This window comes from Sinocyclocheilus anshuiensis, unplaced genomic scaffold, assembly GCF_001515605.1.
Source record: "Sinocyclocheilus anshuiensis isolate Anshui unplaced genomic scaffold, SAMN03320099.WGS_v1.1 scaffold834, whole genome shotgun sequence".
NCBI classification, from domain to species: Eukaryota; Metazoa; Chordata; class Actinopteri; order Cypriniformes; family Cyprinidae; genus Sinocyclocheilus; species Sinocyclocheilus anshuiensis.
In genome coordinates this window covers 60,099-74,329 of record NW_015540885.1, presented here as the reverse complement: position 1 = coordinate 74,329, position 14,231 = coordinate 60,099, and positions in this window count along the sequence as shown.

Here is a 14,231-nt window from a genome sequence, read left to right as displayed (position 1 = left end):
AGTTGAAAAGAACAGCATTTATTTGGAATAGAAAACTTCAGTTATAAATGTATTTACTGTTACTTTTGATCAATTTAGCATATCCTTGCTGGATAAAAGTATTGATTTCTTACTGACCCCAAAATTTGAACAGTATTGTAACACTTTCATTCTGAAACATATTGTTCTCTGTTGTGACATTAAAATACGGGTGTAGATTATCATAAATAAATACTGTTCCAAAACATGTAGGTTGCTATGACTGTTGTAGCCGAGATGAAAATAATACACATACTAGCTTGAACCCAAAAACAGTGGTCTCCACGGTTTTTCCGAAAACATTCCACCAAGTAAACTCAGTGACTTAATTTAGAAGTTACACAGGACAAAGTCCTGACCATGCTGTGGTCTTCTGTCTCAGTCAAATCCTCAATGATGCATCTAAAATCCCAACAGTATCCCAGTTTATTCATAGTGTAATCAGTTCAGGAGCCAAAAGGAGGCCTTTGACCAGCAGACAGTCAGGCCTCTTTCACAACACCAAGTCCAGTGTTGCTAGCGATTGCATAAAACCCAATTTCAAGCAATTGTGGTATTCTACCAGAGAAAGTCTCTAAAGACCGAAATGCTCCAACTCTACTGTACAAAGAAAACAATATTTTTCCACTGAACAGCCACCATTAATTTAATATAGTATAGCACAATAATGGCCATATATATCTTTCAGCAGTGCAACACAAATGAACTATACTGTCTGCAAACCTTATCTTATTTTAAAGTACATACAGTAATACAAAACAAAAAGTTGAATAAACTTGAAATGAAAAGATACTTATTTTTCCTAGAAAGATTTAAATTAATTTCATGGAGATGGGTGCCCAAAATCAGTCAAATCTAAACAACTTGCACTATTTTATGTGTCATTCGGCACACCCACACAAGCACTCACTAGGGGTCAAACTGGAAAGTCAAATGTTTCATTTTCATGTGGAGACCAAGCAGTTCTGATCTAGTTGAAAGTGCACTACACCGGCAAAAAATACATTAACTGGGTGGAGACTTTCGTGGTATATAAACAGATATAGTTAGTTTCCAATGCAGCATATTCTGATGTTTAGAGATTAATCATGGTTTTGTTTGTTAGGTTGGTCGAAAATGAAAATCAACTATCAGCTGTTGTCAGGGTGAACTTTTGTGTATTTAAATGTGGAAACAGCTTTAAAATAAAGTAAGTTTTTAGGCAGTACCAAGCGAGACCTGATTACATGTATCAGGTTACCTTTAAAGCATGCCAGTGGTTTCTGTATATGGTTTAATGACTGACGCAAACTTATTTATTTATTTTTTGGTCAGATCCATTAAGTTTAAAAAAACAGAATCTTTTTTTTTGTTTTAAATGCAACTCATTCAACAAATTAACAGAACATACCTTTTCAATAATATTTTCAATTCCTAAATTAAAAATCATTTTAATATTTTTGTGGGGGTTAAGTAAAAATGTCTAGGTGGTGTAACTAGATAATAATTAAAAGACTGATATTTATTTGAATGTATACAATTTATTTAAAAATAAGCAGTGAAACAGTTTTCAAGTATTATTAATATCTGTGGAATTTTGTCTACTGTTTTCTTTCAAATCAAAGTCAGTGTGGTGTGATGGTAACTAACATGTTATATAATGTGATGTGACAAGAAAGCCATTAAACAGGGAATTGCATCACAGGAGGACCCCTGTAGACCCTCGTAACTATTTGTCAAGGTCAATTAGATTAGTTCAGATTTATCAGATGGAATAACTTCATGATAAATGGATAAATGAATGATTCACGAAGTTCAGGTTTTTAGCTTGAAAACAACAGATTAGCAAAGACCCCATTCATAGAAACAGATTTCTCCTTTTCACCTGACATACGAGGCAAAGAAAGTCTGTCATATCACACAACAATCTCATACAGTAACTGCTCAGTCATTTCATGAGAGGTGTCTTTAAATCAACTGAAGCCTTGCTACATCCTCATGATTTGGACTGATGGAGGGGAACATCATCTTTTCTTTGATTACCCTCCGTCTGCTGATTTCTGATATAATTATGTGTCCTTTGAGATGAATATATAATGATCACATGATCACTCGGTCAACTACAGTACAACTGTATTAATGACACATCTTTCAGCTTAACAGTATGCAGGTCAGTACAGCACCACATCACTGTAAAGAGAATATTTATCCTATCCCATATTAATATGGATGGATAACTATACGTAAGCAATTTGTACGTTGATATCCACCCCAAATTATAGGCAGGATGATGATGATGTGACACTATCAAAACATTATCTGTATGATCAAACATCTAGAAACAAGAATATCCACTGAACCAGTGAGATGAGTTTGGGACTATCTGTTTGCCCAACCAATGACAGACCAGTTTGAAAACAGTCATTATTTTTAAAGGGGTGGTTCACTGTTTTTTTCTAGGCTTGATTGTGTTTATGGGGTGCAGTCTAACATGTGTCAATGCATCGTTTAAAAAAAAAACAAACATTATTTTTCACATAATTTACCTTTATTCCACACCGCTCTGTCCCTTCTCTGAGAAATGGGCTGATTGTAAACAACGGCGTCGTTAATATCGCTTATCAGTTTGAGCCCGATTGAGAAGCAGAGGATATTATTCAAGAGGATCGTGCAGAACCTGTGCAAGCACGGCTTTTAATGGTAGGCCTGTTTTTTTGTTTCTTGTTGTCTCATACTTTTAGATATGCTGTAATTTGTAAATGCTACTGCTTATGTTAGCTTTTAATATACGGTTTTATCCTGATTAAAGCTTTAATAAAGAACGGCAACTGCACGCGCGTCCATGTATACCTTCTCATAGCTATGTGAAAATAAGTGTATAATTAAAACAGTTCATTGTTGGAGCTGAGCTGAATGAGAGAGAGAGAGAGAGAGAGAGATGCAGACCGTGTGTAGAGCAGGGGGATGCGAGAAACAGTATTAAGAACCGCTGCTTTAGTACATTGATTTTGAAACTTGAGAATCCATTAGAATCGTTAGAAGACAGAATCCCCTACCAGCCGTTTTTGTAGGCATTAAACTGCCAGAATTTTAAAAGACGATATCTCCGTTTGCATTGAACTTTCAGCTTCGTAACTTTGCAGATATTGTTTATGCTCAAACAGCAACATTACACACTAACTAACGTTAAATAAAGTGAAATCGCAGTCAACCACCCCTTTAAGTTTAAGCATAAAAGCTGCATTTTAGCTCTGCAAGATTATCACAGTCATCCATTTACCAGAAAGACCATGCTGGTCCACCAATAGACCAGCACCACCAAACCAGCCTGGATCCGCATGACAATTCACATTACTCTATGATGGTCTTTCTTGCAGGGAGGTTTATGTCTTTTCAAATAAATCGAACCGCCTCCATACTGTCTGATGCATGGTGCCATATGAAATTAGTGATGTCTGGACAAGAAGACATTGTTGAAATCAATTAGAGAGTTTAGTTAACCATACCCAAACCATCAGAGGAGCCGCCAACTGAACTAATATGAGAGACTCTCATGGACTCTGCAGCAGGCACCAAAACCTGACCAGTGTTTAGCCTTGTGCCCTCCACACTGTGATTTGCTGAATCATAAAGGACTGGGAGACAGGACCACCGGTGTGATATAATCCAACTCCTGTTTAAATGCATATACTCCTGTTTACTCTTGCATAGTTAGGAGACTTCTCGAAACTTCAATGCCTTGTTTCTAGTGTGCCCGCTGGAAAATTGTTTAAGAATAGAGAGCTTCATCATGGTGCTGGGGTCTATGAGTGGCTCCTCTCAGATGTTTTTAACGTGATATGAGGACACAGCAAACCAAACCGGGACATAACAAACCAAGATCAAGTGATGTTGATTCCATTGTCTGCTGCAGTGAGATAGCTCCTGTGGTCACCTCTCTAAAGTCATCTGGAATAATTCTCCCAAACACATTTTGTCATTATTTACTCAACCTCATCTCGTTCTGACCCTGTATTATCTTCTTTCTTCGGTAAAACACAGAAGATGTTTGTCCATGCTGCTTAAAGCTTTTATTGCTTTTAGTCTACATTTATAAGCGTTAGGTCATTATAATACTAATGTAATTCTAAACCTTTACAAAATTTGCCCAGGAGATTTACACATTTAAAAATCTATAATCTTTCTTTTCGAGGAATACAGACTCAGAAAAAAATTACTCACAATGCACTGGAGAAATGTATCTAATCAAATAATGAGAACATCCCCTCCATCTAAATTATAAATATCACCATCTCCAACTAAATCTGTGAACAAAGTTTGCCACTTGTCTACTCAGAATTTTTATATTATATACAATGGTGAATGGAACATAGTGCACTATATAGGGACTATAGCACTGTATGCTTTCCACTGAGGTGAATGAAACCTGGCTTCATGTCAGTGTCACGCAACCATTGCAGTAAAAACCCGGGTGAACCAACGACAGGATAGGGCAGAGCAAATTATATGCTTGATTCTGGTGAACAGGTTCCCAGTGCAGAATCTAAATCTATACACTTTATACATTTGTCCATCAAGACTTCTTCTATAGAATTTTTATTACAACTGATCAAGGCTGTGTTTCCCAAATGCATTGTGAACTAAGTTGTTTGGTGCCAATGGTTCTGTGATCTACTTAGGTTTACAATGCTTTTGGGAAACGCAGCCCTGAGTTGTCCCAATCTGTTCAGTTGCGGCTTTGCTGGGCTGTGACATAAACTAAATGCTATTGCCTATGGAGTGTTGCAGGCACGACACATTTTTTGTAGGCCAACCTGGAAGTTAGCATTACCCTGGTTCCTTCAACAAAAAACCAATAGGATTTTTCCAATGACTTTGGATTACTCCAGAAAATAAGCCCTGTGACCAGCAAAGATTTATGATTCATCAAGATAATCTTCACTAATTAACACAACTTTTATGCAATTTAAAGCCTAAATTCAATCGGCAGATGTAAAAAGCTAAATGTAGGCTAAAAACTAACTACACCTCGGTCGCATGACTTAGCATCACTACAATTAAGCTTTAGTGTTGGGTTTAAGTCCACCTTATCGAGTCTGAGTTGAGTCCAAGTTCTTAACCAACTGAGTTTGAGTGGGAGACTTATTTTTTCTGTCATGTTATACATGATGTTATCCTAAATGTCTGAGTCCCAGTAACCCAACTCTATTAAGCATCCGACAACTCTTTCAGGCTTTATTTAAACAACATTTTCCCTGAAAGTCTGAGTTAGAATAGCTTACAAGAGCATGAGTATAAACACAAAAAGTCTGTAAAAGTGGAGTAGAGAGTTTGATGAGCTTGCCTGTTTGGCCGGATAATGTTTATTGTCCCATGTGTAGTCTCATTTAGCCACTTGTTAGCAATCACCTTTTTCAAGGCTTAAAAAAAAAAACTTGTGTGGGGTATTACTGATGCATTTTATTGTAGACTAAAACATGAAAATATCTAGAGCTTGGTTTAACCATAGAGCATATTTCAGGCATTTAACAAAAACGAATTGGCTTTTGGGACGAAAAAAACAATTGTTTTTGGCTTTTAGGACTTTCAGCACTACATTGGCTATTATTTAAAATGAGTTAAGCTCTTTGACATCTCCAACCTGGCTTCATGTTTAATTGTAAATACATTGAAACACTGAAGAAAACTGAGCTCATCAAGCCACTTCACCAATTAAGACCAATCCAACCAATCCATTTAATTGTTTACATAGGTTCAGGAAAGACCATTGTCATTTGCAATGTTCTTTCACTGAACCAGACAAAAACCAGTGCTGTATAAAACATATTGACCAATTTCTATGGAAGCCTGAAGATTTGAATGGTGAACAAATGTTGTTTATCAATAGAGAAGCAATATGTGTAATCGATGTTGTAAACAGTGTTTATTAGGTGATGGAAATCCTGTTTTAATATGCATACGGCCTTGTAAAACAGCAAGCCATTCCCATGGGAAATTATATAATTATGTCCATACTCAGTGGTCAAAAAGACTAATTCCTGCCCTGACGTTCCATAATAAACAAGCTGCTGGGAGGAGAAGGACATTCATGACATGCACAGATGTTTTACTTTAATTCATAAAACATTCATTATTCATTCACATTATTCATCAGTCGTGATGAAGAGCTGTCTGGTATTTAGACGTCTGCTTAATGACAGTGTATCATGTCTGTAAACAGTTCCATAACATGAATTACAGCTGTCTGTCACTCATTTTGAATTATAAGCAGAAGAGCATCCAGTTAACCTGAGAGTAAAGAGAGCCAATCATTCCCACAGTGGAAAAAATGACGGCTGGGCTGAAAGACACATGGCTAAATGAATACCTCCTTCGGCACAGTCCTGTTCAAGCGCGAGTTTGTGTGAGTGTTAGTGCATGTGGGTGGAGGTTTGATAGGTGGAATTAATAACATTCCCATGACCTTACCGTTCCGAGCATCCTGTAGTGTTTGCTCTAGGATTTCAAGAGCTGTGCTGTGGTCTGCATGTGTAAAATCCCAGAGGAAACTTGGCAGGCTTTGAAGTGCTTTGGCTATACTTCCTTTATTTGATGTCAAGTCAGAAAATGCTTATTAACTGTTTATAAAGTTGTGTTTGCGATACCTACAGATGCACTCAAACATGTTTCATGCTGCTTACTGAATATGTTTTTAACAACTGCTTTTCACTGCATTTGAAACATATGTGCCTATAGTTTCTACCTTCTGTTTTTCCATTTTAAAGGGGAGTGTTTGAAACATGTTTAATAATCATTATTTTTTGCCATTCCTTCTGGTTCCGCAAATGGCACATAAACAACACTTATTTTTTAATCCAGGAAATTTTGACTTGATGAAGTCAGTCTCATCTATCATGCAATATAGCAATTCCAAAAAAGTATATTTTCACACAGGAATGATATCCGTGTTTAAACTTGTTATACCGGTGTTACCGGTGGATCTAAGATTTGCCATGTTAACCAACAGAAACAAAACAACAGAACACTTCTGTGTGAGATGCACTTCATGTATTCCTAAACTACTGACAATGTAAAATTTTTTAGCTGAAATTTGACCACACCCTCAGTTGCAGAAAATATATTGTTGGTTACCAGAGTTAAGGTCAGCACTCAGTGTTGAACACACTTCTCGCAAAAATTCACAAATAGTGATCACATTTGTCTGATTTTAAGTTTTTGTTAGTGACCTCCATTAGCTGTTTCCATCCATCTATTTTTATGCGCATTTCAGGATATGGCATTAAAAAAAAAACACTGAATGGAAACACCAAGATGTGTGTAAATTCTAAAAACGTGCATGAAACACTTATGCGCTCAACTGAGTCAGATACATTTTTCATCTGCAAAGAAAACATCTGCATAAACTGATGAAAACACATTTACCGGATACATTCCTTCATGTGCATCAAAAAAGTAATGTGACATTGCGCAATGGATCAGCATAACTGGACTAACCAGCAGACTGTTCTCTTGCACAGGATCTAAAATATTGTTTTGGTCATTCTGAAATGCCTGAGTCGAAGTCTGTCGTCAACATGGTTCCTTCCGTATAATTACCTCCCAGAATTGTAGGCATCCACCTCCGAAAGCAAGATAACATGACTATGTTTGGTTTCGTCTACACGCTCTGAGGGGCAAGTGATTTATTATAAACGAAAAAGACCAAAAGTGGCTTCCTCTACTGCAGCAAATTACCTTTTTCTTAGTGTTATTTGTCACCAGTTTATCAGGAAGTGTCGATTTTGTTCTCTTCGTCTCGCTGGATGGAAACTGTGCTTTATTCGCAAATGTTGCGAACTATGTGATATATGTTATGTTAAATTTGCAACTTTGGAAACATAGCTACATGTAACTGCTGGCATGTGGAAAATTAAGGCTTAAATCATAATGTAAAGGCAGCATAAAGGTGCAGTCACCTTTCTCTGTGAAATTTTGCAGACAAAACACATTTCAATAGAAATCGGCACAAATGCTAGTTTTGTGTGAGGGCAAAAAAGTTCCCAATGCAGATTTAACTCGTGTTCAAGCTGATCTTGCAAATTTGCCAAACTTTATGCCCTTTAGGCAACTATACATTATTTAAGGCTATTTTATTTAAATAGGAACTGTTGATGAAGTAAATTTCATGGCAAGCCTACTCTGCAAATAACTTATGTAGAATATCAAATCATACATACGGCTCTCTAGAATTGGATTCTGAATTGCTGATTGGCCAGTCACAACATTTTGTGGTCAAAAGTTGATATATAATTACCACTAAACTGCATAATTGACCAAGGGAATAGATTTCCTACTAGTTTAATGTGTCTCATACTAAGTATTCTCTTTCCTCTCATAGTAAAAAAAAATCAGTATCAGTATTTCACGTCTATTTGTTTTGCTAGTAGCCTTGATACAAGAACTCATGATCACCCTGTCAAGTTTTTTATTCAGTAATGACCGGTTGACTGTACACTATGATCTTCTCAAAGCACCGTGCTAAATGTGATTTGGAGCTAGACACATGGAATGGTTTCTCCATTAGATTTTCAAGTCAACACCAATATTAGTACGTCAGACCAGTGAAATAAAGACAAAACATGTCTCAGTGAGGGGAAACCGATCAGCTATCAGGATGACCCTCATCCAAAATGAATGTAGTATTGCGTCTTGTGGTGTAGCTTGACCAAAAGACTCAAAACAAGTCATAATTTCTCCAAAACAATAACCCTCCCGTGACATCACGTCTTCATTACAATCAAACCCTAACCTAATTTCCAATCCTTCCTGCTTGTTTAACTCATAAGTTCCATTTTCATAGACAAGTAAATTTAGATTCACGCTGGCATGAAGTGTTACAACACTGCACGTTGTGCAAACTGAGCGAGTTGGAGAGCCCAAATGTTTGCATGTTTGGACCTCGCATGAGTACAGCTCCTGTCATGGAGTTCATTACTCAGCCTGCGTAATGACAAACAGATGCTTCTGTTTGCCACTTTGTAGCATGCATCATAATGATACCAAATCGATATTACTCCAGCTAACCACAGAGACATATTCTCAACTTCCTCTCAGAGTCTTGAACTATCCTTTTGAAATGTCTGCAAGCAAACTGGTTCGGTGCAAGACTGTTTTGATGGAGTTCATTAAAAGATTTTACCAAGGATTCTTCTGACAGATTTTTCCAGAGTTTGCAGAATATATGCTTCCCCCTACATATACACAACTGCATCTGTTTTTTAAAAGGGAAATATTTATATGTGGTCCAGCTGAATGTTCATCATTTGAGAGTTAAACCACTATGATGAGGGAAAATGTAAGGGGAAGTTGTTTTTCCAGTTTTTCCCCGTTCAAGGACAGTTTACCAAAACGAATATTTTCTTTTACAGCCACGTGTCTATAAACAAAGCCAATTTTGACTTAACGTGATTTTGCATTTTTGCGAATATGAGCGTAGTTTTTGGTTCATTTTCCTCAGATCATCCCATTCTATGAAAGTGAAGTGAAAACTTAAACATCAAGATTCTCATGTAAATGGTGGCTCTAACATATGTTTATGGGTCACAACTACTGTAAACCCTTGGGGCATTGCGAAAAGAGGATAAGTATCGTTTTCCTTCACTGGAGCAAAGAATTATTCCATTGTTTAGGGCATATTGAAATAATCTGCCACTTAGACTGAAAAACATGGTTTTCTGAGATGGATGACAGCTTTACAGTCATCACTCTGCTTTTTCTCTGAACATATATGAGCACTGGGAACAGCAGCTCTCTGAGCAAAACTCCACATAGTCTGTCTTGAATGATTACCGCAGTTAATTGTGTGGCATCATCAGGTTTCTCCTCCCTTGTTTCTTGCTGTTGTTGTTTGTTGGAATGTTTTCATTTTCAGTGCTTCTCTGATGGATACTTGTCGTTTCTGACTTATGAATAGCTTTGGTACACCTGTAGTGGGTTAAAAATATAATTTTTAAAATAAAAACCCAATTCCACAAAAGTTGGGACGTTTTGTAAAATGCAATAAAATCAAGAATCTGTGATTTGTTAAAGTGCCTATATTATGCCATTTTTAAGGTTCCTTATATTGTTTTGGGAGGCTCCCACAACAGGTTTGCATGCAAGGTCAAAAAACACTTTAGTTTTCTCATAATATACATTTAATTTCACCGCATTTCTCAATTATTCGTAAATGATTCGTACGAAGCAGTTCGAAGAATCAGTCTCTCTAAAGCCCTTCTTTCCGTGAGCCTACTCTGCTCTGATTGGTCAGATGGCCCAGTCCTTTGTTATTGGTTCTTTTTATTGAGAGACAATAACTTTATTTACCCTGCACTGTCGGCTTCACAATTTTGCAGATAGTTTACATTCACAGACAGCTACATTACACACTGCATCAAAGGCAATATTCAAAATGTGCATAATAGGGGTACTTTAATTCTCTTTAATTTTATTTAATTGACAAAAGTACAAAGCAAAGATTTCCAAAGTTTTCACCGACCAACTTAAATGTATTTTGTAAATATAAACAAATTTTGATTATGATGGCTGCAACACACTCCAAAAAAGTTGGAAGTGAAAAGGTTATAGAATATCCAAAATTGTTTTGACCGTTCACAGTAAGCAAGTGAATTGGTAAAAGGTGAGGGTGTCATGTTTGGGTATAAAAGGAGCATCCCAAAATTGTTTTGACCGTTCACAGTAAGCAAGTGAATTGGTAAAAGGTCAAGGTATCATGTTTGGGTATAAAAGGAGCATCTCAGTCTTTGCAAGCAAAGCTGGATCATGGCTCACCACTTTGTGCCAAATTTCATAAAAGAAGCGTCAAACGAATCATAAATCACATTTCTCAATGCAAAATTGCAAAGAATTTAGGTCTTTCACTAACTTCCATATACTGTAATATTGTGAAAAGATTCAGGGATTCCAGAGAAATCTGTCTGTGTAGAGCAAAACAGGAAACCTCAGTTGAATGTGCATGACTTTTGAGCCCTCAGATGGCATTGCATAAGAATGCTGCGGTGTTAAATATAGCCACATGGGTTCAGGAGTACTTCGGAAAACCACTGTCACTTAACACAATAAATGCAACCTGAATCTCTGTTACTCTAGGAGAAATCTATACATCAATTTTATACAGTGATGCTACAGGGTTCTCTGGGCCGGAGCTCATCTCAGATGGTCAAAAAGAAGATGAGGGTCTGGGAAAAATGGACATCAAGTTCTCAGTCCCAAAGACCAAAGGGACCATCCAGACTTTTACCAGCAACAGATGCAAAAGCCAAACGTTTGCCATGGTATGGGGCTGCAGCAGAGCAAACGGCACGGGTGACTGGCATATGTGCGAAGGTACCACTGACATGGAGGCATATATTGTGATTGTACAGAGCCATATACTGCCATCAAGATGACTTCTTTCATGGGAAGTCCATATTAGACCAAGACAATGCCAGCTCTCATTCTACATGCTACAACAGTGTAGTTTCATAGACACAGAGAGGATGTGCTAGACTGGCCTGCCTGCAGTCCAGATCTGTCTCCTATTGAAAATGTATGTCCAGTCATGAAAAGGAGAATCAGACATGATGATCAGAGACTGCTGAGCATCTGAAGTCTTGTATCAAGCGAGACTGGACAAAAATGTTGCTTGCAAAACCTTAACAATTAGTATCCTCAATTCCCAAACAATTAAACATTGTAATTAAAAGGAAAGGTAATGTGACACAGTTAAACATGCCTCTGTCCCAACTTTTTTGGAATGTGTTACAGCCATCAAAATAAAAATGTGCTTATATTTACAAAATAAAATTATGTTGGCCAGTAAAAACATGGGACTTTTTTTCTTTGTACATTAGTCAATTAAGTAAAGGTTAAAAAAGAATGACCAAATAACATATTCTTGATTTTAACACATTTCACAAAATGTCCCAACCTTTCTGGAATTGGGGTTGTACAGTAAACCACAGCAAGTCAACGTACTGAGCACAGTATGCACATGCTTTGTCCTGTGTCATATTTGTGCAATGCACTGCATGTGATGTATCAAATGTGTTACTTTTCACACAGATCTTACTGTCACTTGCCTTACTGTTGTTTAGGAGGAGGTTAGATCTTACACAACAGTAAGGTAATAAGAGTGAAACTTCTAAGTGTGTCTTGCTGTATACAAGCTGCATCTTATCATACACAGGTTTCCAAATGCTGGTCTGACATTTAAGGAGATAACATCAAACCTGCACTGAGCAACATGCAATGAGTCAAAGTTTATTCTGCCCTAGATAAATAAAAAAATAAAAATAAGGTCACAAAAAAGTAAAGGTCACAACTGAGGATATGGTCATACTTTTATGAGGCTGCATATATTAACATTATTTCAAATAACCTAAATGCTAAAATCAACATTTTAACAGCATTTAAGTTTGGGTAATGTTAATTTATGTATACTAATACATTTATACATTTTAATAATACAAGTTGAGGATTTTAAAACTAGTTAAAGGGATAGTTCACCCAAAAATGAAAATTTGATGTTTATCTGCTTACCCCCAGGGCATCCAAGATGTACTAGTAAACAATAGTCAAAAAAGGGTAATAAGACTATTTTTAAAAGCATTTATTAATCTTAACTAATGTCAATTAATATTGACTACAAATATTTATATGTTTGTTATTGTTGATGTTTTGTTCTATGTTAGCTTATGTTAACTAATGCTAACCACTATGTTAACTTATAAGATACAACATTATATATCAGAGTAAATTTCATATAGAGTAATCATTTCATATAGTTAGTAAGCACTTTTTTTCACACTCAAATAATTAATTAAACTTCGAATTACTTTTGTTGTAACTTAAAAGGATATTCAGTGGTTCTTTAGGTAACGTTTGCATCGTTGTTCTTTACGTACTGTGACTACCGACTTGAGGTAGACGCTGCACTGCCATCTATGGACGTGTATCAGCAGGATTCTGGATCTTATGTATATTAAATATTACACTTGATATTAATGAGTTTCACAAAGCGATCTATACAATAATTGATTCACTTATCTGTTTAACAAAAAAGAAGCAACATGGGCATCACTACTCAGGACCTTTTGTGCCATCTTTACACCTTGTTTATCTTTGTCAGTCTTTCTGTCTTCTGTCTTCAAATCCTTTCTGTTTCTTCATCCATTTACATACTGATTCTCTCCGCTATTAAAGTATAATAAGTGGGTTCCATTGTCTCCATTGTCTAATTTTCACTATTCGTTTCACCAAACTACACTATGTTACTAGCGTATCTACAGGCGGCAACAACTGATCTATTTAATGATAATAATCTCTATTATAGATCAGTGGTGGCAACCAATGAGCGTGAGGATTCTCTCTGACGTTTAGTGAAACACCACGGGTCACGTATTTCAACATGTTGAAATAAATAAATAATTAAATATTTGGTGTGTTTGGTGCAGAACGATCGGTGTTTGACATCAAAGTACCGTGAGATCGATTTGAAAGCATAGGAGCATCTGCTCTCTAGAGCTCTCTAGAGCTGCACCGATCAGTCTGCGCAGCGCTGCTTCAAGTCAAATACACCTATATTTATACCAAAGCCACTGGAAGGCAAGCCTGCAACCTTCAGCCAAAAAAGCGTAACGGCTAATACTAACGCTGCGGTTTTGGCGGTACACAGAGAAGGAGACCTCGAGGCGGGTTTTAGTAGTATTGTTTTAATTTTTTGTAATTTTTATTACTTTTTTCAAATATAATGAATAAATTATACATAATAACCTATATACACACATACATAGGCTACATATAATTATAATATTTAAAAATGTTATAAAATAATATATAAAAAATACATTTAAAAATGACATCCAAATATGTAAATAAAACACATTTCAATTAAATAAAACAATACAATATAAATACAATACATTAACTTGATCAAAAGTGACCGTAAAGACATTTACTTTGATGTCATTTCCTGTGCGGCCTTCAGGCCCGAAGCCTCTCTCAGCTTCTTCTCATGCTGCGTCTCAATGTGCCTACTTATAATACGCCCTTAAAGTATGTACTCTTTTGGTGAAGAAAAAGTAGTAGAAGAGTAGGCAAGCTTACTATCACGTCATTCAGTTGCGTCTTTAAAGGGGTCAATTTCAAGTTTTCCTTTCTCTTTGGAGTGTTACAAGCTGATTGTGCATAGATAAGATCCCTGAAGTTGCAAAGAC